Consider the following 25,460-nt stretch of genomic DNA (forward strand, 5'->3'; position numbering starts at 1 on the left):
AGGAATCTTTTTTTACAAAATCCAGGGTTTCTGTTTATGATTTTTAAAAATCTATCTAACAATGTATAGATAGCTTCTTTGCCCTTTTAGAACCACCCTTAATGGTTTTTCCTCTGTATGACTTCCGGCATTTTCCAAATGTTCTACAAAGTGCCCACAACCATTAAATGGTTTTCCCTTTGTCAATTTGGATCCATTTTCCACCCTCTTCTGTACCACGATATGCTCCAGGAGGATCTTCTCTATGGGCTTCCTTCCTTATACTCTGGTTGCAGATGAGTTTGGTCAATTGGAGGCACCCAGAGCAAATCAAAAGTATAAGGAAAAAGAATGGCATTTATTCACTCACTCCTCACTGGACCATGGTATTTGCCAGTGTCTGCAGTTTTCTTCTGCTCACCCTCACTGTTGCTGGGTGCCTTTGCAGAGCCACTCAATGGACAACACTCTGGTACTGGAATAATCTAAAACGATGCTCAGTTTCCTCAGATGACAAAATACTGGCGATTCAGTTGTTAGAATCTTCCACCTAATTTGGATGTCACACAGCTATCCTATAATTTAATGTTATACAATTTTTACGTTTTAAGCAATGAAATAGGATAAAAAATGAAACACTTTAGTGTATCAAACTGAACTCAATGTGCAGAAGACTCATTTAATACACACATGTCTAACACACTTGCACATACCACACATACAAATATATGCACATGTGTATATATATATATAAAATTTAATCTGCATAGTTCAAAGGCAATAATTAAATTGGAATTAATTGAATCAGTTCATATATAGAAATATTTTACTAAACTACCACTTAATAATAAATCCTATTTTAAGGGAATATATTGCACATAAACCCATTTAGTATGTTTAAAGTAGATATTAGTATGACTTAGGCTATCCTAAAACATCAACCTTTAAAAGGCTTTAAAGTAGCTATTACATCCACTTCCTCCACATATATTGTTTTTATTTTCAAATCATATGTGCTTTGGAAAGTAGCTATGCCTAAGATAGTGTTTTACCCTAACTCTTATTTATCTATTTTTGTTATAAATTAGTAGTTTCTACCTCATGAAGAGTGTATCCATCTGCTATAGACATAGAAAAATATTATTGGTGGAAGGTTGTTCAGTGTCAGCAGAAGCACTTATCATACCTGATATGAGCAGGTTAACTTCCACAGTTCTCAGCCTCCCTTTCACTCTGTCTCCTTCTCTTCTTTCCCCATGGAGCAAACAGCATACAATAACATGGGACATGATAGAAATTGGCAAAAACATTTATGAGAAAGGCCTAGTTGTTTCCAGAAATGCCTTATGGGTAATAACAATAAAGATAATATTAATAATAGATAATATTTGAGACCTTACACTGTTCTGAGTGCTTACTATGCATTTTTTAAATACTCACTACAAACCTTTGAGGTAGACACCATTATTACATTTATTTTTAGAGATGAGAAAACTGAGCCACAGAGAGGTTAAATCAATTGTTCTAAGTCATACAGCTAATGAATGGCAGAACTAGGATTTGAACTGAACCAAACTGGGTCCAGGGCCTGAAATCTTAAACATGACACATTGAAACTCTTGGCTAACATATTTCTCTCTAAGCCATCATATGGAACATGGGTGTAACTTTACAACAGAGCACATTAATTGGTAAACAAATTGTAGCCATGAGATCACACGTGAATCTACTACAATGGCTACTATATTTATTTCCCGGCTTGACAATGGAGACACTAGCTCTCAGCATTCTTTCGAAGCTTTATAAATTAATTGCCTCATACATGTGTAAAGCCTGAAGTCAAAGCTTATTTTCTTATGAGAACCTTGAATATGCTACATTTTTGTAATGAAGTCAGAACTGAAATATATTAGGTATCTTTTAGAGGTTAAAAAACTAGGAAATAAAATTTGGACACCAATTCACATACTTTTGCATATAAGACACTATCAGTTATATTATTTCTTACCAAATCACAATACCAGAAAACCACAGAAACCCAAAATTGAATAATCTTAGATTTCCTTTCTCTTATCCTTTTTGCAATTACTGTCCTTATTCTTGGTTAATGTTCTAAAGGCTGTGATAATATCCTTTATAATTTTATGCTTCTGAAAATCTTAGAAAGTTACATATATTTATGAATACTATACCTTATTTTTTCACTTTTCTTGTCAATATTTTCTTTTCTCAAAAAGATTTTTATGTTAGCTTATTAGACACCAAGTTCGTATAGTGTTTGAAAAATGCCATATGTCATGACATCTTATAAATGGCACATTTACTCCTGTACCTGTGTTTGGCAAAATACCTCTTAGTACAGTTCATGATTCTCATCAGTGCAGACTGGGAAAGAGATGCTGTCACCAAAAGGTATTCATTACATTCCAAGAAGGCAATATTAAGTCAAAGGAAGCAGCCCAATTTTAAGACACTTTATACAAAGGAGAATGTTCTTGGAGATGGATGGCTGAGATCTGTAAAATGTATGTTATAATTAAAATTGTAACCATGGGTTCATGATTTTCTGCAGAAACCATAAGCTGCATTAATTGACTAGGTGGAATTTCAAATTAGCAAAGTACTATAATCAAAATGAGGAAGGTTATAATTAACTGAGGTTTCTAGTGAGGGTCACCAAGTCAGATTCTGTCTGCTGCTGCTGTGCATTCAAGGAATAAAAACAGAATTATGATGTAACAATTTAATTGAAAATACTGTTTTTAGTGATTTACTAGTCCAGATTCCTAAAGGCATTAACGGCAGGATGAACATACTTAAGTGGGTAAATATGCTGAGTTTAAACCTTCCTTAGAAAAACAGTGGAGAATTTTCTTTTTATATATATGCATACACCCAAACCCACTGTCCCACTGGGGATATTGAATGATTGGAAAATGTCGGTGGTCATGGAGATGAATGCACTTCCTTTTGTTGTCTTATTTGCTTTGTAATTCCTCCCTGTTAGTAGGAGAGTATGTTGGAGGACAGCCAAAATGTTCAGAGCTATTCACAGCACTTAATGACTTTACAGCTTCAGGTTTCAAGTAAATCTTGTCAAGAGTCCTCTGTTGGACTTATAATAGAAATGCTGACTCGAAGGAAGTGACAAAAGCTTGCCTAGTTGCACTAAGTGTTTGTATGGAAAACACACAAAGAAGGTGAAGGAGGTGGAGAGTAAGAAAATATGCTCTCTATTCCAAGACTAAATAGTTACATTTCTAGTAGTCCAGTGGAAAAGAAAAGGGTTAGGATTGAATGCTTTTCTACCTTTCTTCATATGGCTAGTTTCCTCCTTTCCTTAAACAATTTTGATGCCTTTTAAATGTTAAGTCCTCCTCTTTATCTGAGCACTTATTGCAATTGTTTTATGTTTTTGATCTCTCTCACTCGTCAGAATGTAAATTACATGAAGGCACAGACAAACTTGTCGTGCTCACCTTGGAATTGAACATAGCCTATTTTTAACCAAAAGCCTTAACAATCACATAAACAATTAACATATATTTTATATATTCTATTTATTATATACTGTATTTTTACAATAAAGTAAGCTAGAGAAAAAATGTTATTTAAAAATCATGAGAAAGAGAGAATATATTTACTATTTATTAAATGGAAGTGGATCACCATAAAGATCTTCATCCTTGTGGCCTTCACGTTGAATAGGTTAACGGGGAAGAGGAAGAGAAGTTGGTCTTGCTGTCTCAGGGGTGGCAGAGGCAGAAGAAACTCCTCATCTAAGTAAACCCACACAGTTCATACTTGGTTAAGGATCATCTGTAGGGAATATATTTACACTTATAATTCCCACTATTTTTCCACTTGAATGCCATATAAAACATCAAACTCAATATATCTAAAGAAGAAATTACTACACTCCTCTTGAAATCTACCACTCTTTCTGGGTTTTCTATACTGAGGAATAGTTTCACCATCCTTCAAACCCAGAAGCCCAAAATCTGAATCTTTCTTAATTCTAATTCATCATTATCCATGTTCAATTAGTTACAAAGTCCTATACATTCTATCTCTTAAATATAATGCAAATTTCCCCAACTACCACATTCACTACTACTTCATTAAATTAGAGTGCTTATACTACTGTGATAAAATCATAACTAGCTTCTTCAATTTCATTTTCACCACTGTGTCTGGATAATGTACTCATCTTCCTAAAATTCTTACAATGTCCTTATTTTAACTTTTAAATGGTATCCCGTGGCCTCTAGCTTAAAGCTCAAATTCTTAACGAAGCTTGCAAAATCCTTTATCATATGGTTCCTGCCTATTTCTCTCACTCTATCTCACTGCCCCACATGTGCTTTTTGTATCAATCACACAAAACTGCCAAATAAACCATGCTCTACTTCTGTATGTTTATATATCAGGTGTGTTTCTTTCTGTAACATCCCTCTCTCTCATCCACCCAACTTAAGATATTTCATTATTTAAGAAGTAACTCTGGCTGGTCACGCTTGTAATCCCAGCACTTTGGGAGGCGGAGGCGGGCGGATCACGAGGTCAGGAGATGGAGACCACGGTGAAACCCCGTCTCTACTAAAAATACAAAAAAATTAGCCGGTCATGGTGGCGGGCGCCTGTAGTCCCAGCTACTCGGAGAGGCTGAGGCAGGAGAATGGCGTGAACCCGGGAGGCGGAGCTTGCAGTGAGCCGAGATCGCTCCACTGCACTCCAGCCTGGGTGACAGAGTGAGACTCCGTCTCAAAAAAAAAAAAGAAGTAACTCAAAGCTGACTTCCTCTTGAAAGGAAGTCAATTTTCCTTTCTCCAATTTCCCTCCCATATTCTTAACCCCAAGGCTGGATTGGGTATTACTCATCACACTCTCTCTTTAGTTCTTTACCATTCAATGTCTCATTTTCTTATAATATTAACATTATTGCATAGTATATTAACTATTGGTTTTCTTCGTTTTTTTTTTTTCTTAAACAGTAAGTGCCTTTAGGTTAGAGACTTATTGTCTTTATATTTTTGCGATACATCAGAGTGTCTGAATACAATACCTCCCTAGTAAATGTCTTCTACATAACATGATCCATGAGGTTAGGAATTACCCCACTGTGTAACATTTTCAAAAGTATACTTTAAAGAAGGCATTAGTTTCTGCCATTTTTTGGAAAAGGAAAATGAAGTTTAGCAACACGAGGCTTACTCAAATACACAGGAGAGAAATAGCAAAACCATTTTGCAAATCTTTGTCTACATTAATATATGGTTCTTATTCTACTCTATGTCATATCATCTCCTCAAGTCTCATATAAATTGGACATGGAGAAAAGAGTCAGTATTATGAGAAAGAACTTGGGATAAAAGATAAATCTAAGTAAGGACACTATAAATCTCTTTGTTTCTATTCTTATTGTTATTACTTTCTTATTGGTTTATATTATTTTGAGGAGGAAGGAGATTTCTGTCTTTTATTTAACAAACCACATTAAAAAGAAAATCTTATATGCAAAACCCCCAAAATTCATCAGCCTACTTTGCCTACATTATTTGTTTTAACCTTTGGATGATCAATAAGCATAAACATGGTTTTACATCAAAGGCAACTATTTCTCTTTAATATTCACTAATCTTTATAATTTGACAAATCTAAAAAAATGGGCTCCACAATTTTGTTAAACATCAAAGAAAACTAAGATCTCACTCAAATAAAAACAAAGATGCATTTCGTCATGTTAGAAATGATCTTCTTTGCTTGTCAAGCTGGTCAATGTAAATATAAAGAATAGTTTATTTGATTATTATTTTATTTTACAGTAAAAGTTTTGCTCTGGGCCAAAAGTAGCATTTGTTTTTGATACTCTGTTTTTTATACTTTTGCTTTCTAGGTATATAGATTTGTAAAACCCTTTGCCAGCCAATAGGAACAGTGGAAACATTCACGAAAGGGCAATGAAGAGAATAATGTGACAGTAAATTCCCTACTCCATGGGTTCGCTTGGAACTGTATTTTGGAAAAAAGTCTTAACACAACACAAATGTTAAATTCTAGATGAGGAAACACATTCGGGAATGTTTAAGAATGAAGTGTACTGATGAAGCAAATTACTTTGAAAGCATCAAAATACTATTTGATGAACTGTTAGAGGGATGAACAGAAGATGGTTAAATATTTAATAAATAACTATAGCAAAATGTTAATTGTAGAATCTAGGTGATGAGCTCATGGCTGGTTATTCACCATGTAATTCTTTCAACTTTTCTATATTTTGATAAAATTTATAGTAATATGTTTAAAAATCAATCATAATAAAATATTTAAAAATATAATTGAACCCATGCAGAATTTCTGGACTTGAGCCAATTGCCAGACCCAGAACTCATTAACTGAAGAAAATCCTAGGTTTCTTTAAAGAAGCACCATGCAAAACCATGACAAGTATATTCACTAGTAACTTCCCCAGTCTTTTCCTAAAGGAACCTACAGCCATTTATTTGGTTAATCATACATTGGGAAAAAGAGAATACCTCCAAATATTTTGAGAATGTCAGTATACAGCATTTATAGTAGCATGGATAACTGAGGAAAAGTGTCACCTTTGCCCCATAAAAGAATACAAACACATGTTTCTAGGTAATAAATGCTGCCCTAGGGCTGGCTCAGCTCATAGTTATGATCACACAAAAGTCATTTTCCAGTTCCTAAATGTATAATTGTGCTAGTTATAGTTGGTAGTCAGTAGAATTAGTTCCTTGAGCTGTGGTGTAAGAGAAATAACAGAGGGAAAGATTAAATGGAAGCCTCTGAAATTACTCCTCCACTTCTGACCAACATAGTAAATATAGTAGTAAAATAGTAAATACAGTCAAAATAACATGTCGTAAAAGTATCTATGAGATTAGTGAAATATTTATGATATAAAATATGTGGAGGTATTAGCCCTCATCATATCCTACTTAATTTAAAAGTCTGGTCCCTGCAAAAATTAAATAAACCCAGAAACTCAACCAAGTAGAAGCCCAAATTGCAGCTTCTATATCAGATATACTCTTCACGCTAGAACAAATTAACACAGCCTCCAGAACGTTTTATGTGGTCACTCATTTGATGAATGCACTATTTTCCATTCTTATCAATAAGGAAGACAAAAAACAGTTCACATTCACATAGAATGGACAATAGTATGCAGTATGGTCTTTCCCCAAGACTATGGAAATTCTCTCGGTCTCTTTCAAAGTATAATCCAAAGTGATTTGAGCCACACAAACATTCCACAGAACATCACACTGGCTAACTATACGGATGACGTTGTGTTAACTGGATTGAAATATAAATTGGAGCTTTAGGCAAGACAAATGTGCTGCAGAGGATAGGAAATGCATCGGGAAGTTCAAACTGGGCAGAGCCCACTGCAGCTTGCCAAAGCTGCTGTAGCCAGGCTGCCTCTCGCCTCTCTGGATTCATCCTCTTTGGACAGGACATCTCTGAAAGAAAGGCACCAGCCCCAGTCAGGGGCTTATAGATCAAACTTCCCTCTCCCTGGGACAGAGCAGCTAGGGGAAGGGTTGGCTGTGGGCCCAGCTTCAGCACTTAAACATTCCTGCCTGCTGGTTCTGAAGAGAGCAGTGGATCTCCCAGCACAGTGCTCAAGCTCTGCTAAGGGACAGACTGCCTCCCCAAAGGGGTCCCTGACCCTCGTGCCTCCTGACAGGGAGACACCTCCCAGCGGGGGTCGACAGACACCTCATACAGGAGAGCTCCATCTGGCATCTGGTGGGTGCCCGTCTGGGACAAAGCTTCCAGAGGAAGGAGCAGGCAGCAATCTTTACTGTTCTGTGGCCTCTGCTGGTGATACCCAGGCAAACAGGGTCTGGAGTGGAACCCCAGCAAACTCCAGCAGACCTGCAGAAGAGCGGCCTGACTGTTAGAAGGAAAACTAACAAACAGAAAGCAATAGCATCAACATCAACAAAGAGGACGACCATGCAAAAACTCCATCTGAAGGTCACCAACATCAAAGACCAAAGGTAGATAAATCCACGAAGATGAGGAAAAACCAGCACAAAAAGGCTAAAAATTCCAAAACCAGAATGCCTCTTCTCCTCCAAAGGATCACAACTCCTCTTCAGCAAAGGAACAAAACTGGACGGAGAATGAGTTTGATGAACTGACAGAAGTAGGCTTCAGAAGGTGGGTAATAACAAACTCCTCCGAGCTAAAGGAGCATGTTCTAACCCAATGCAGGGAAGCTAAGAACCTTGAAAAAAAGGTTAGAGGAATTGCTCACTAGAATAACCAGTTTAGAGAAGAACATAAATGACCTGATGGAGCTGAAAAACACAGCACAAGAACGTTGTGAAGCAAACACAAGTATCAATAGACGAATTGATCAAGCAGAAGAAAAGATATCAGAGATTGATAATCAACTTAATGAAATAAAGCATGAAGACAAGGTTAAAGAAAAAAGAATGAAAGTAATGAGCAAAGCCTCCAAGAAATATGAGACTATGTGAAAAGATCAAACCTACGTTTGATTGGTGTACCTGAAAGTGATGGGGAGAACGGAACCAAATTGGAAAGCACTCTTCAGGATATTATCCAGGAAAAATTCCCCAACTTAGCAAGACAGGCCAACATTCAAATTCAGGAAATACAGAGAACACCACAAAGATACTCCTTGAGAAGAATAACCCCAAGACACATAATTGTCAGATTCACCAAGGTTGAAATGAAGGAAAAAATGTTAAGGGCAGCCAGAGAGAAAGGTCAGGTTAGCCACAAAGGGAAGCCCATCGGACAGCAGATCTCTTGGCAGAAACCCTACAAGCCAGAAGAGAGTGGGGGCCAATACTCAACATTCTTAAAGAAAAGTATTTTCAACCTGGAATTTCATATTCAGACAAACTAAGCTTCATAAGTGAAGGAGAAATAAAATCCTTTACAGACAAGCGTAAGTGGGAGTTAAACAATGATAACATATGGGCACAGGGAGGGTAACATCAAACACTGGGGCCTGTTGGTGGGGGGCGGGGGGGGGCAAGAAGACGGATAGCATTAGGAGAAATATCTAATGTAGATATGGGTTGATGGGTGCACCAAACCACTATGTCACATGTATACCTATGTAACAAACCTGGACATTCTGCACATGTACCCCAGAACTTAAAGTATAAAAATAAAATTCTAATAGAATATGTGAGTTTAGCTAAGCTGAAAAATACAAGTCAGAATACAAAAGTCAATTGTGTTTCTATAAATTAGGCATAAACATTTGGAAATTAAAATTGTAAATAAAATGCCATCTATAATAGCATCAAAAATCATAAAATACTTAGGGATAAATTTAACAAAACGTGAACTATTTGAATGCTAAAAATCACAAAACAATGATGGAAAAATTAAAGAACACCTAAGTAAATGGACAAAGGTATGTGCTCATAGGTAGGAAAATCCAATACTGTTAAAAGATCAATTCTCTTCAATGTGATTTATCAATTTAATGCAATCCCAATAAAAATTTCAGCCTGATTTTTTTTGTAGACATTGATTAGATGACTATAAAATTTGTAGAGAAAAGCAAAGGATTTAGAATAGCCAAAATAATTTTGGAGAAACAAAATTTGAGGATTCTCACCATCTGGTTTCAACACATCTTATAAAGCTATAATAATAAGAGAATGTGGTACTGACATAAGGGCATATAGATTAACAGAACAAAGAGTCCAGAAATTAAACCTACATATCAATTGAATTTTGACAAAGGCCCAAGGTAATACAATAGAGAAAAGACAGTCTCTTCAATAAATGTTACTCCAACAATTGGTCCTCTATATGCAAAAACTTGAACATCAAACTTTATCACATATCATATACAAAATTAACTCAACATGATCATACACCTAAATATAAAATCTAAAACTATAAAGCTTCTAAGAGAAAACATAGAAAAAATTGCTCACAACCATGGACAAGGCAAAGCTTTCTTAGATATGATACAAAAAGCATGAGCCATAAAAGAAAAAAGTTGCTAAATTGGACTTCATTAAAATTAAGGACTACTGCTCTTTGGAAAGCATTGCCAAAAAAGTGAAAGACAAACTACAGACTGGAAGAAAATATTCACGAAACACATAAAGGACTTGTATCTAAAATATATTTTTAAAACTTTTAAAATTCAATTATAAGAAACAAAAAACACAATTTTTAAAGTGGGCAAATAATTTAAATAGACACTTCACCAAGAAAAGATACCAATGGCAGATAAGTACATAACAGGATGTTCAATATCATTAAAAATGAGAGAAGTATAAATTAATACTGCAGTGAGATACCACTACACACGTAATAGAAAATCTAGGATTTTTTAAAGGAATAATGAAAGAAAAAACTGACAATATCAAGGGCTAGTACAAATGTGGAGTAACCGAAACTCTCATATTGCTAGTGGTGATGCAAAATGGTACAACCACTATGGAAAAAAAATGACATATTTTTAAGTGAACTATACACGTATATTAGCCAGCAATCCCACTCCTAGATATTTACTTAAGTGAAATGAAAATATGTGTCTACAGAAAGAATATATGTAAATGTTGAGCCAGGTGTGTTGTCTCTCACCTGTATTCCCAGCTACTCAGAAGGTTGAGGTGGGATGATCATTTGACCCTAGGAGTTTGAAGCTGCAGTGAGCTATGATCTGCCATTGCCTTTCAGCCTGGGCAACAAAGTGAGTCTCAAAGTGTTGTTTGTCTCAAAAAACAAACAACAACAACAAAAACCACTATACGTGAATGTTTATAGTAGCTTTATCCATAATTGACAAAGACTAAAAACAACCCAAATGTCATCAGCTGGTAAATGGATAAACAAATTGTTTCATGTTCACAAAATATAATACTACTTGGTAATAGATTGAACTACTGATACACAATGTGGATATTTCGCAAAAGCATTGTGTTAAGTGAAAGAAGCCAGATTTTTTAAATTACATACTGTAAATGGTAACTTATATAACATTCTAGAAGTGGCAAAACTAGACCACACCAATGGTTGCCAGAGGCAAGGGTTAGGGGAAGAGACTGACTACAAAGTGGCACTAAGGAGAGTTTGGAGTGATGAAACGTGCTATATCTTGGTTATAGTCTTGATTACAGGGCTGCATGTCTTTGACCAGGATCATCAACTCTACACCTAAATGGGGTAAATTTTACTATCCATAAACCAGACCTCAATAAATCTGACCTAAAAAAAAAAAGAAAAAAGATTACCTTATAAGAGTTAAATGTATAAAAACCACATTTGTTGAATGGAATTAGCTATTTGCAGAACTATTTTAAAGAGAATGTCACCACAATTAATACTGGGAAGAAGACCCAGAAACTCTAATAATAATGACTATAATGTATTAAACATCTACTGTATGCCAGGTAGTTAATATGTTGTCTCTAATTTGCAGAAAAATCCTGAAAGGTAGATACTATTTTCAGAGATAATTGATTCTTAGCAGGGTTAAGTAACTTACACGAAATTATTCATTAGATAAGCAGCTGTTGTATGTGTTTAATCCTAGATTTGCCTAAATTTATATTCCCTTTCCACGAAAAGATTCTATGTTCTTTCCACTAAAAACACTGCTACTCCAAAAACAATTTTTATTGTAGGAGACTCTGGTCTAATCAAAGTTTGGGATCTCTCTGAAGAAAGAATATGTTAACAGATTCTTTCTAATATAAAGAATATGTTTCCTGGATAAAATATCTGAATCTCAGAAAATGTTCAGAGAGACAAAATTAATCTGGTCATGCCTTTATTCAACTATCTTCAGGGAATGGAAATAATATATCTAGTGTACAGGAGTTTTTCTTTCCCTAGGAAAGAGATATCGTTCTTTTTGTTTTACTTTGTGTGTCTGATTTTGTGGTATGGAAGTATTTTGTCAAGTCTTAACAGTTCCTGGACAAAATGTCCCTAATCATATTTCATAATTCTTGCTTGCCATGGAATCAGCAGGTTTATAATTTGGTTTCCTAGATACCTTGAAAGCAGGAGGGGGTGACCTAGAAAAAGGAAACGAGTGCTCTAGTCACTGGCTGGCACACATTTGATCATAAGTGAACAATTAGGATTCTGTTTGAGTCATCAATGGTTTGTGAAGTATTTGGTGAGTGAGATTTTGAGGTGTCTATTCATCTGAGGCTACAATGATGACATAAAGTTTCTGCACCTACAAGGATGAGGGTCAGCATGTGGTAACAGAGATTTCACGTAAACAAGGTCCCCCTGCAATGTTTTCTATGAAATCTGTGTGTAGGCTTAGAGCTACATCTTACTCTTTCACTGGTTCAAGTTGAATCTCTTATTTTATTGATGTTCTGCTTAATCATTATCTATTCATAGGGACAACATTCTTTCCAAGTAATCGGTGTTTAGCAACTAGAGGCAATCAAGTAGAATTCATGTCTCTATCAGAATGGGAGTGATTCAAATGAAATAAATCAGAAACATTAATCAATACAACTATGTATTTCATGCCATCAACAAAGATTTTTAATACATCATCCAAGCTGACTGAAAAGTAGAACAAAAGTTGTGCTGCTTTTTTTTCTGTAATTTTTGAAAAGTACTGAGATACTGCGATTGCTAAGCAGGAGTGGGAACAGATCAAAGAAGACAGAGTGAATAAGGCCAAACTATAAATAATAATCATACTATGTTAACAAACATAATAAAGGTCATTCAAGTCCAAGGCATATGTGCATTCTTAAGTGATGTGTAAGCATAAATAAAATGATTAGCAAAGTCAGTCTCATCAAAATGACTGGTACTATGTATGGAATTTCCATTACCCAAATGACAGAGAAAATCATAGGAGACCTGGAGTGAAGCCCTGGCTTTGCCACGTAATCATTAGCCGTATGACTTTGGTTGTGTAGCTCAACCTCTCTGAGGGTCAGATTTTTTCATCTGTAAATGATGATACAGTACTTATCATTCAGGGATTTTTGAGCATTAAAGAATATCATGCATATATCTATTTTGACAGAGTTAATACAGTTACATTTCCTCCTGGGAATACAGCTAAATTATATTTTCCAGCCTCCCTTAGAGTTAAGTGGGACCATAAGACTAAATTTTGGTCAATGAGATGTTGGAAATGATGAATATCATTTTCAACAGAGAGTTCTAAAATGTCCTCCACAATCCAAGCTCAGTCTCCCACTTGATGGCTAGATAACTTTAGGACTTTGAAGAGTATTCTGGGACTCTGAAGAAGTATTCACCAGACTAGGTCGTTACATTACTGCACTCCCAGATGTCCTTCAATAGACTATGAAATGAACATAAGTAAATGATTTGGTTATAGTTGTATGGAGTGAATTTACACTGTCAAATACTACAGAAACGTTATCTTCTTTTTTCTGTTAACTAGTAGCTTCTAGGCAGCATACCATTTAAAGGGAAATCTATTGTCAGACAAACCAAACACCATTTGATCTGATTTAATTAAGTTATTAATTTAACATTTATTGAACCCTTATGTGCCAATGACCATTATAGACACTGGGAATAGGATGATAAATTCAACATAGTTCCTGCCCTCATGTAGCAAATATTTCAGTGAATGAAACAGACAATAAATAAGGAATTTACACATGCACACACACACATGCACACACACACACACATGCACACATGCACACACACATTGGGTAATCAGCTCTATGAACAAAAATTTAACACGCTTACATCTGTAATTCCAACACTTTGGGTGACTGAGGTGGGAGGATCATTTGAGGCCAGGAGTCTGAGACCAGCCTGGGAATGTAGCGAGACCCCCCCCCAATCTCTACAAAAAAATTTGAAATTAGCCAGGTGTGGTAGCATAAGCCTGTAGTCCCAGCTACTTGGGAGGCTGAGGCAGGATCTTTTCAGCCTTGGAGTTCGAGGCTGCACTGAGCTACGATCATGCCACTGTACTCTAGCCTGGGCAACAGAACAAGACCCTATCTCTTAAAAGAAAGAGAGAGAATACAGTATGATGAGGGACTATTTTAAAGGAGGAGTTCTGAGAAGTCTCCTTGAGAGGTAACATCTGAACTGAAGTATCAATTGAGTGTGAGAATGAAATTCTCAACTCCAAGTAGAAATTGCAAATGTAAAGGCCTGAGTTAGAAACTTGCTGGCACATCTGAGGACTATCAGGGTGGTAAGAGTAAGCACAGACCAGAGAGCAAGAGATAGAGTGATAAGAAATGAGGCCACAGACTTAAACAGGGCCCAGATCACGTAGAAACAAGATCATAAAAAGGACTTTGGGTTTTATTTGAAATCTGATGGGAATGATAGAGCAGTTGAGACCAGAGAAATGACATGGCTTCACATTTTTTAAAGTAGCCACTCTGGCTACTGTGAAAAGAACAGTCTATAGAGGACAAAAGCGGAAACAAGAATAGTCAGGAAGCTGCTGGGATAATCTACAGGGGAGGAGGTGCTGCCTGGGTTAGCATGGTAGTGCCGGAGGCAGTGCAGTGGAGGGTTTGGAATACATTGTAAAAATGCAAGACAAGATTGCTCCTGTACTGGATATTGAATATGAGAAAAACAAGGAGGTCAACCAAGGCTCCAAGGTGTGAGCTGAGAAACTGAGTAAAAGCTGGTACCATTTGTTGAGAGGGGGTAAACTGTTGAAAGGGCAGTTTTGGGGTGGTCATAGGGGAGAGTCAAGGGGTTTGGATACGTTTTGGGGTCTTCAAGTTATGCCAGTAAAATACCATAGTTTACTCTTATATCCAATTGTAACTGTCTTTTAAATTAAAAAGTTTTGAAAAGTTAGGTTCCTCCACACCAAAGACCTTTTTCCAGTGGCTCTGCAGGCATCCAGGAGAAGGCCTGCCTTTAGCACTGAAGTGGCTTTGAGGGTAGCTAGGATGTGAGTTCCTGTGTTGGACAATTCTTGTACTACACCTGACCTCCTCTTGGCTCAACTTTTATTCCTGCCTTTGCTTCAGCATCCAGATTTGTGCTGCTATGACCTGACACCTGCCTTACTATACTACCCTGGGCTTCCCTGAAGCCCTAGTGTGGGACACCTGTTCAATCCACGTGGGACAGACACATACGGACCTGGATGTGTGAAGAGAAGGAGCAATAGCTTCCTGATCTTCTAATGACCACAATGGTAATATGATCTTCAGCTCCATAGTTCCAGAGGCAGCCTCCTGATTTCCTAGCATCTGATGGTGCCAGAGGTAAGAGCTCACTTGGGGAGTCAGTTCTATGATGTTTGGGGAATTAATCTAGTGGATCTGAAACCCGCTCCTCTAATGTCTTTAACAATTTGGTAAGCACCTACTTCTCTGTGTCAAATTCCTTTTTGCTTAAGATTTTAAGGTAGTAATTTTTTTTTCTCTGAACTTTGGCTGATAAATGCAGATTATTCCAGTACTAGGTAAATATTACACTCCAGGAACCAGTATTTTCTACACGCTGCATTGGGATCTTATCAGAATTGCTGGACATTTACACAACAGGTCCTTTCCAATAATCCCCAACCCAAAGGTAAGTCTGAGGACCAATGATTGCTAACAGAGCTCTGAAAAACAACCTTCCACAAACATCACCACAATCCCAGCCGCTGACACAACCTTGATTTCCCCTCCTTGTGGTATCCACATTAAACATGCAAATACTGGAACTCTGTTTAAGACAGAAGGCTCCATAGTCACTCCACAATTCAAAATGCCTGATTTTAGGTTTCACTGAACAAGCAACTTAGCACATAATAAGCAGGTTTCCTAACCGGGGAAGAAAGTGTTAATACAGAGTGGGTCTGAAAGAGCAAGTTCCTTTAAGCATCAAATATCTCCCCAGACCCCCGCCAAAAAAGTCTATTGATTTGAAAAGAAAATCTGTTTATTTGTATTACTCATGTTCTTATATTCTTAGGCAAAATTTCTGGATATTAGTCCTTCTTAAACATCCAATGTTATTACCATAAATTTCAATCATAATCTCAACCTCTAATGTAATAATTTTATCCTTAACACTTTTTTTTGGTCAATGTTTCAATGACTGTTATAGACCCCGTCAGGCCTCTGAGCCCAAGCCAAGGCATCGCATCCCCTGTGACTTGCACTTATACGCCCAGATGGCCTGAAGTAACTGAAGAATCACAAAAGAAGTGAGAATGCCCTGCCCCACCTTAACTGATGACATTCCACCACAAAAGAAGTGTAAATGGCCGGTCCTTGCCTTAAGTGATGACATTACCTTGTGAAAGTCCTTTTCCTGGCTCATCCTGGCTCAAAAAGCGCCCCCACTGAGCACCTTGCGACCCCCACTCCTGCCCGCCAGAGAACAAACCCCCTTTGACTGTAATTTTCCTTTACCTACCCAAATCCTATAAAACGGCCCCACCCTTATCTCCCTTTGCTGACTCTCTTTTCGGACTCAGCCCACCTGCACCCAGGTGAAATAAACAGCTTTACTGCTCACACAAAGCCTGTTTGGTGGTCTCTTCATACGAACGCGCATGAAAGACCCTCCTTACAGTGACCTGACATACCAGATAATCAGACCTGCCAGATTCTCTGTAAATTGGAATCAGGAAGAGCTAAATGAGGCTCTGAGGCTCATTCCTTGTTAATCAAATCAAGTAAAATAACTTCAGTGCTCAGGTGTCTTTAAAAAAAAAAAAAAAAAAGAATAAGTTTGGCTCTTCAGAAGCTATTTTAGTTAATATTAGTATTTTTCATATCTTGAGCCATGATGGGTGGCTATTAGGTTATTTCAAGGAATATGGCATGACTATGCACTAACTAGTATGCTTTGCACATATGGATACTATTAGTTTTAAATGTTTCAACTAATAAACTACAAATTGATCTAAAGAGTATCTGAATTCATAGCAAGGCTTGGTCAGTATGTATTTTCTGAATAAATGAATACTAAATATACTACTACTATCATAGAGAGATGTTATGAGGCTTTTTTTTATGTTAAGAGGGCCACAATACTCAGATATGTTAACAGATATTGTGCCAGAGGACAGTTTCCAAAAATGTTACTCATGGGTAATGTAAGAACACATACAGATTAAAAATAAGATGCTTAATCCTCCCTATTGAAAATAAAGAAAGAAATTTACCCCCCCTTCCCATTTTCTTAGGGCATTTATTTTAGAAAATTTGCAATTGTTAAGTTCTTTCTCCTCTCTTTGAAATGAATATAAATCCTTTTGAAAACTGGATAGGCTTTTTGTCAACTTTATGCCTCAGGAATGTTTTTCTCAAAGACCTGGGAGCTATCTCTTTGAAATGTAAATATCAAGGGGCCACAGTGGCTCAGGGCTGTAATCCCAGCACTTTGGGAGGCCGGGGCCAGCAGATCACTTGAGGTCAGGAGTTTGAGACCAGCCTGGCCAACAAGGTGAAACCCCGTCTCTACTAAAAGTACAAAAATTAGCTGGGCTTGGTGGTGGGTGCCTGTAATCCCAGCTACTCGGGACGCTGAGGCAGGAGAATCGCTTGAACCCAGCAGACAGAGGTTGCAGGATAGTGTCACTGACTCCAGCCAGGGCAATAGAGTAAGACTCAGTCTCAAAAAAAAAAAAAAAAAAAAAGGAATTGTAAACATCAAGGGAGTTAGCACCCGTCATATGGTTTGGCTGTGTCCCAGCCAAATCTCATCTTGAATTGTAGTTCCCATAATCCCCACATCATGGGAGAGACCCGGTGGGAAGTAATTGAATCATGAGGGCAGTTACCCCTACGCTATTCTGGTGATAGTGAGTGAGTTCTCATGAGATTTGATGGTTTTATAAGGGCTTTTCCCCCTTTCTCAGCAGTGCTCTCTCCTGCCACCTTGTGAAGAAGGATGTATTTGCTTCCTTTTCCACCATGATTGTTAAGTTTCCTGAGATCTTCCCAGTTCTGTGGAACTGTGAGTCAATTAAACTTCTTTTCTTTATAAATTATCCAGTCTTAGGTATTTCTTCATAGCAGCATGAGAAGGAACTAATACAACCCCCCATCTACCAGTTTCTGTGGGAGGATATGAGATTATGTTCCATGGGTGCCATGATCCAAGTTACAAATCTACCTCCTGTCAAAAAGATAGAAGAAATTTGCTTTTCCTCTGGAGAAAGCCAATCAGTTTACACAGATGGTCACCCCAATTACTAGATGAATCTATGTGATGAAATCTAGGATGAAATATGTGTGACAAATGGTGTTAACTAGTCCTCTTACCTGAAAACTATTGAATATTTACCTAGAAAACATGTATGTGTGTGATGGATTACACATAGTGACAGTATAAAAGGGTAAGATTCTGTTCTGCTAGTTCTTTGCAAGCTCTTAGTGAATTGCCTGTGATAAGCATCACATTCTCATATCATGCTCATTCAATAATAAAACTGTTTATTTCTTTACTACATTAATGGAGAAATTTTCTGGGTTGGGAGAAGATTTTGTTTTTAATTATATTTCCTCAACAGTAAAAATGAAATTACCCCATAACTGAACCCAGCATTTATCAGGCCAGCCCTGTAGATGAGCACCATCAGCAGGTTCCATTACAGAATCTCTACCATTGCTACTTGTCTCTGAGGTATCTTAAACAAAATTTGATTACCATAACCACTGTTCAGATGTGTAACAGGTAGCTTTATGCTAATTTATGTACCTTTTTGGGCTTTCAATCTCTGCCTATAATTATGGTAAGGCTGTGATGAGTCTTTCCTTTTTCCTTAATCTGATCACTGAAAGCCAGCCATCCTCAGTTCTTTTGAGTTTACTCCCATTTAAAGCCGGCTTCGATCTGAACATTTATTCTAAGCAGCTACTCTCAGCTCCTGCCTGCTCCTCTTTATCTTTTTCTATAGTCCCAAATTATGGCCAAATTACCCTACGGGAGGTAATTCTCATCTTCATGCTTCAGAATTAACTTCATTTCAAACAACATTTCTCTTACCTCAGTTTGAGATTAAGAATAACTTTCACGTTGAAAGAGATGCTATGCACATGTAGCCACGTTTTCTTTTCAAAGGATGGTAGAAGGTCCGAGGTAATTCCACTATGCCTCAGGCAATTTTTCTTTTATCAACAAATCAGGACTACATTTCAATTGGCAATTATCAGCATTTCAACTGACTTAGCCTCTTGAGTTTTAGCATCCTGTTTCCAAACTGTCACCAGTACTGTGATATCCCAGATTTAAGATGTCAGTAGCACTGATAGAAAAGAGATTACATGGCACACAGTATGGTAGGTGACGTTTATTAGTGATGCCCCTGAACGTATTTCCCAAACCTGATTCCCAGACATAAGTAACATCCAGAACATCAGCTCATTTAATTGGACTATTCTGTTAGGAAGTGACTCAATCACTAAGGGAAGAAAGAACCTGTGCTCTTTCAGAATTCACTGGCTTCTGAGTTGCATCACTCCAAGTGATTTAAATGATGCCCAGGGCTGCTTTTGTATTCAAGAAATATGTCTTAATTTTAATGGGAGCCCCAGTAGACCGTCTCATCAGGGAATTCTATATGTCCTTTTTCTGCTGTTAGCAACAATATTAATACAGTTGCTTGACAAGTAAATCTTTCCACTTCTAGATACCACATGTAAAGGTAAGTAAGGTTCCTTTTTTGCTTGTCTATAATTACAGAAAAAATTTCCAAAAACAGATCACCACAACATTTTTGAATTTTCTGTCATTGATTCTTGAACTAGCAATTGCAGCTCCATGGCACCTCAAAATGTACTCTGGTGCAGAGTGAAGGAAAGCCACCATTTTCTTAACCTAGAGATTTCTCTCTCTCTCTCTCTTTTTTTTTTTAAGACAGTGTCTTGCACCATTGCCCAGGTTGGAATGCAATGGTGCAATCTCGGCTCACTGCAACCTCCACCTCCTGGGTTCATGCGATTCTCTTGCCTCAGCTTCCCGAGTAGCTGGGATTACAGGTGCACACCACCACACCCGGCAAATTTTTTGTATTTTTAGTAGAGACAGGGTTTCACTATATTGACCAGACTGGTCTTGAACTCCTGACCTTGTGATTCACCCACCTCAGCCTCCCAAAGTGCTGGGATTACAGGTGTGAGCCACTGCGCCTGGCCACCTAGAGACTTTTCTTACAGCCATACCATTATGCTGTATGTATAGGCCCCTAGCAATGATGCTATCTAATGAATATCTGGATTCATCATTGAACCACTTTAAAGTGAACACAACAAAATTGTGGTAAAAAAAAAAAATCCTCATCATGATTGTAAAACAATTATCAGAGTGAAGAGACTACAGATTGGGAAAAAATATTTGTAAACCATACATCTGATAAAGCATGAATATCTAAAATATATAAAGAATACAAAGAATTAAATAGCAAGAAAACGAATAACTGGATTTTAAAATGGGCAAAGGACTTAAATAGATGTTTCTCTAAAAGAAGACATATAAATAGAAAACAGGTATACGGAACAATACTCAGCATCACGAATCATCAGGAAAACACAAATTAAAAACCACAGTAAGATATCACACCTCTTAGGGTGGCTTTTATCAAAAAGTTGAAAGAAAACAAGTGTTGAAAAGGATGTGAAGAAAAGAAAACCCTTGTACGCTGTTACTGGGAATGTAAATTCATACAGCCATTATGAAAAACAGTATGGAGACTTCTTAAAAAATTAAAAATAGAATTACCATATGATTGAACAATTCCACTTCAGGTATATATTCAAAGAATATAAAATCAGTATGTCAAAGAGACATCTACACTCCCCTGTTCATTGCAGCATTGTTTATAATTTCCAAGAGGTGAGAATAACCTAAGTTATCAACAAATGCATGGTTAAAAAGTGACAATATATATAAAATGTAGTAGAATATTTTTCAGTTTTTAAAAAGAAGAAAATACTGTGCTGTCATTTGAATGTTTATGTTGTCCATAAATTCATATGTTGAAACCTAATTTCCAATGTGGCGGTATTAAGAGGTGGGGCCTTTGGGAGATGATTAGGTCATAAGGGATCCACCCTCATGAATGGATTTCATGCCTTTAGAAAAGAAGCCTGAGTGAGGTTGTTTGCCCCTTATGCAAATGTGAAGACACAGCTAGGAAGGTGTCATCTTTGTAGCAGAGAGTGAGCCCTCACTGGACACTGAGTCTACTGGTGTGGCTGGTTGAACTTCCCAGTCTCCAGAACTGTGAACAATCAATTTCTGTTGTTTATAAATTACTCAGTTTATAGCACTTTGTTATAGCAGCTCAAACAAACTAAGACATCCTATCATATGCTATAACACGAATGAAACTTGAAAAGATTATGCTAAGTGAAATAAGCCAGTTGCAGGAAGACAAATACTTCATGATTCCACTTACATGAGATATCTAAAGTTGTCAAACTTATCAATGCAGAGAGTAGAATGGTGATTGTCAGGGATTAAGGGGGAGAAGAAAATGTGGAGTTGCTGGTTAATGGGCATAAAGTTTCACACATGCAACATGAAAAGGTTCTAGCGATCTGCTGTACAGCACTGGGCTTATACTTAACAACACTGTAATGTACACCCAAAGTTGTATTAAGAGAGTAGATCTCATGTTACATTTTCTTAACCACACTAAAAAAGAATCAAAATGGATTAAAAACTTAAATGTAAAACCCCAAACTATAAAAACCCTGGACCATAACCTAGGCAATACCATTCTGGACATAGGCATAGGCAAAGATTTCAAGACGAAGATGCCAAAAGCAATGGTGACAAAAGCAAAAACTTGACAAATGAGATATCATTAAACTTAAGAGCTTCTGCACAGCAAAAGAACCTATCAACAGATAGGTTTCTGTAGTGTAAACAGACAACCTACAGAATGAGAGAAAATATTTATTAACTCTGCATCTGTCAAAGGTCTAACATCCAGCATCTGTAAAAAAATTAAACGTATTTACAAGAAAAAAACAAACCCATTAAAAAGTGGACAAAGGACATAAACAGATACTTTTGAAAAGAAGACATACATGCAGCTAAGAAGCATATGAAAATAAGCTCAATATTACTGATCATTAGAGAAATGCAAATCTAAACCACAATGAGATACCATCTCACACTAATCAGAATGGCTATTACTAAAGAGTCAAAAAAATAACAGATGCTGGAGAGTTTATGGAGAAAAGAAAACACTTATACACTGTTGGTGGGCATGTAAATTCCATTGTGGAAAGCTGTATGTTGATTCCTCAACGAGCTAAAAACAGAACTACCATTTGACCCAGCAATCCCATTAATGGATATATACCTAAAAGAATATAAATTATTCTACCATAAAGACATATACATGCTTATATTCATTGTAGCACTATTCACAATAGGAAAGATGTGGAATCCACCTAAATGCCCATCAATGACAGATTGGATAAAGAAAATGTAGTACATATACACCATGAAATACTATGCTGCCATAAAAAGAATGAGATCATGTCTTTTGCAGGAACATGGATGGAGCTGGAGGCCATTGTCCTTAGCAAACTAACTCCATAACAGAAAACCAAACACTACATGTTCTCACTTATAAGTGGGAGTTAAATGATGAGACTCATGAAGATAAAGAGGGGAACAACAGACACTGAGGCCTACTTGAGAGTGGAGGGTGGGAGGAGGGAAAGGATCAGAAAAAGTAACTACTGTGTACTAGGCTTAGTACCTGGGTGATGAAATAATCTGTACAACAAACCCCCATGACGTGAGTTTACCTACATAACAAACCTGCACGTGTACCCCTGAGCCTGAAATAAAAGTTTCTTTTAAAAAGAAAGAAAAATAAATCATCTTTGTGACCACTATAGTTCAAACATAATTGCCATAATGATGAGTGATGAGTTATGACCTCTACCCACACACATACTATGTAGCTAATAATGATGGCCAAGTTTCTCACCTTCCGTCATGCTTCACAACCAAGAGTGTTTAAATTATGAAAAAAGAAGTTGAAAAATCATAGGGCTCTTTTATATGTCTCAATGAATAGTAATACTTAATCTTGCAGATTTCCTGGGTAAAATACATGTAGTCTATTTAAAGCATAAGATCAATTTCTGATACACAGTGGGCATAAAAGAAATGGCAGTTATCATACTAAATAAATATATTTAATAGTATATATATATTTTTTGAGACACAGTCTTGCTCTGTCAGTCATGCTGGAATGCAGTGGCGCAGTCACAGCTCACTGCAGCCTCGATCTCCCAGACTTAAGAGATCTTCCCACCTCTGCCTCCAGAATAACTGGGACTACAGGTGTGCATCACCATGTCCAGCTAATTTATTTTTATTTTTATTTTTTTGTAGAGATGGGGTTTCACTATGTTGTCTATGGTGGTCTCAAACTCCTGGGCTCAAGCTGTGTAAGGAGGTGACTCAATTATAAGTGGAAAAAATAAGATAGAGATTTACACAGTAAACATAGACATATGTTTCTATAAGAGGCACTGGCGGTACTCAAGTCACTTAAAACAAAGTTATTTTAACATGTACTGATTTGCATTGTTTTTCAAAATAATTTACAGCTTGACTTTCTGAAAAAACATCGGTCTTTCAAATGCCATTGTGTATAGGTGGTACTAAACTTTGGCTTCAGCGTGGGTATTGGCAAAATCTGGTGTTACCTTTCAGCTTTAGATGAATAGTTAAATGCTACGTGTTCAGTTCTGGCATCTATGAACTCATGTGTGATCAATGGATACATGATCATGTAGGTAACCTTTCTACCTAGTTATTTTCACACATTAAAAATATCAATAAGTTGCTGTGACACTGCGGTACACTATTGAGACACTCATTCTTCCTGCAGCCAGGAATGATGAGTGCTGAGGCTCATTACTGAGTCTTTTTCTGTAAGTTGCCTCTCACTGAAGAACCTGCCTTGCCCAAGATTACATTCTCCCCTTTGTGAGCAGATCACATCCAATAATTGCTTGAAGTCGCGCCCCTTGACTCAACTGGTATTCTAAATAGTCATCTCAGCTTCTGGATCCCCTTAGGATCAGCTGAGGCTGCTTTTGCAACTGCATCACAGTTTAACTTTTCCCTGTGCCTAATCCTGCTTTCCCCATCCCTCACAAGTGTTATATATGAGCACTCCCTATGAACCTCCTGTTTGCAAACCTCAGTTTCTCTCCCCAGAGATCCTGACTTACAGTATAAATGCAAGGCATGTTGTTTAGATTTATTATTTTAACTAACATTTTATTATGTAAATTTCCAAAAGAAGGAAGGTTTTTAAAACTTTGTATCATGTGTCTACCACCTAGATCCTACCATCTATATTCAACTTTACTTTATCAAATGTTTGTTCACTTATCGATCTTGGATTATCTTTTTAACACCTGAATCCTTTCTTTAAAATATTGGTAATCATCATAAAATGTAAAATTGCAATGAAAATGGACTTTAATCAAAAATAGGCTACATGTTATCAAGATATTTTGAAGTACCTCATCTTATACTTACATAAGATGTTCAACCAAGATAGAATGAAACCCATTACACATCCAAAGACTGAGCAAATAAAAGCAAGCCTTATTATATACTTTGCAGATAATACCACCACAATACCAGTATCTTCAGACATACCAACAACCAAGGGTTGCTTTCACATCTTTCCTTTGCTGAAGTCTGCTGAATAAATCAAACAAATATGTCGTGAGGTGTGAGTTTTTCTTACATGATGCCTGCTGTACAGACCCCCCAATCATTCCTCTTTAGAGAAATTGCTGAAATGTCATGTTTGCCAATGAGAGGCAGACAGAAATCTGAGTGCCAGCTAAAAATTCCGGAACAATATTGTCATTCTAAAAGCCAGTCATATTGTTCTATTGCAAAAGTTCTAGTCCAAAGTAAGGACAATTTTTCCCAAGTGATTGAATGGAGTAGCAAATGCCTGTGAAAATAGTAGATATAAAAATATCAGCAAGAGGCCGGGTGCGGCGGCTCACACCTGTAATCCCAGCACTTTGGGAGGCCGAGGCGGGAGGATCAGGAGGTCAGGAGATCGAGACCATCCTGGCTAACACAGTGAAACCCCGTCTCTACTAAAAATACAAAAAATTAGCCGGGCGAGGTGGCGGGCACCTGTAGTCCCAGCTACTCGGGAGGCTGAGACAGGAGAATGGCGTGAACCCCAGGGGGCAGAGCCTGCAGTGAGCCAAGATTGCGCCACTGCACTCCAGCCTGGGAGACAGCGAGATTCTCTCTCAAAAAAAACCAAAAAATATCAGCAAGAGCCAAAATTACAAGACTGTTTCTGAAAATATTCTGAAAGAATGTTTAGAAAGCATCTTTTTCCAGGTAGACAGAGAGCTTGTGAGGCTGCATCACTGGCATCATTTTATCATCACCAACCTGCTCAGGAGCTCAAGAGGAGGGGAACTGAGTGAGTTAGAATTACAGAGGTAGGGAAAGTTGAATAATGGTTA

General features: G+C 37.2%; 1 protein-coding gene and 1 long non-coding RNA gene across 2 annotated transcripts in view; one reads left to right on the forward strand and one right to left on the reverse strand.

Annotated features, from left to right (window-relative positions):
- Nucleotides 1-24,882, reverse strand: LOC134731581 (uncharacterized). The gene is made up of 4 exons (XR_010113987.1): nucleotides 24,619-24,882; nucleotides 3,624-3,798; nucleotides 1,166-1,322; nucleotides 1-454 (listed from the first exon to the last, which is right to left on the reverse strand). It is a non-coding gene; the product is annotated as an uncharacterized lncRNA (long non-coding RNA).
- GPRIN3 (GPRIN family member 3) overlaps nucleotides 1-25,460 on the forward strand; it is a 492,222-nt gene that overhangs the window by 161,737 nt on the left and 305,025 nt on the right. The window lies entirely within an intron of this gene.

This window comes from Symphalangus syndactylus, chromosome 10 (genome assembly GCF_028878055.3).
Source record: "Symphalangus syndactylus isolate Jambi chromosome 10, NHGRI_mSymSyn1-v2.1_pri, whole genome shotgun sequence".
NCBI classification, from domain to species: domain Eukaryota; kingdom Metazoa; phylum Chordata; class Mammalia; order Primates; family Hylobatidae; genus Symphalangus; species Symphalangus syndactylus.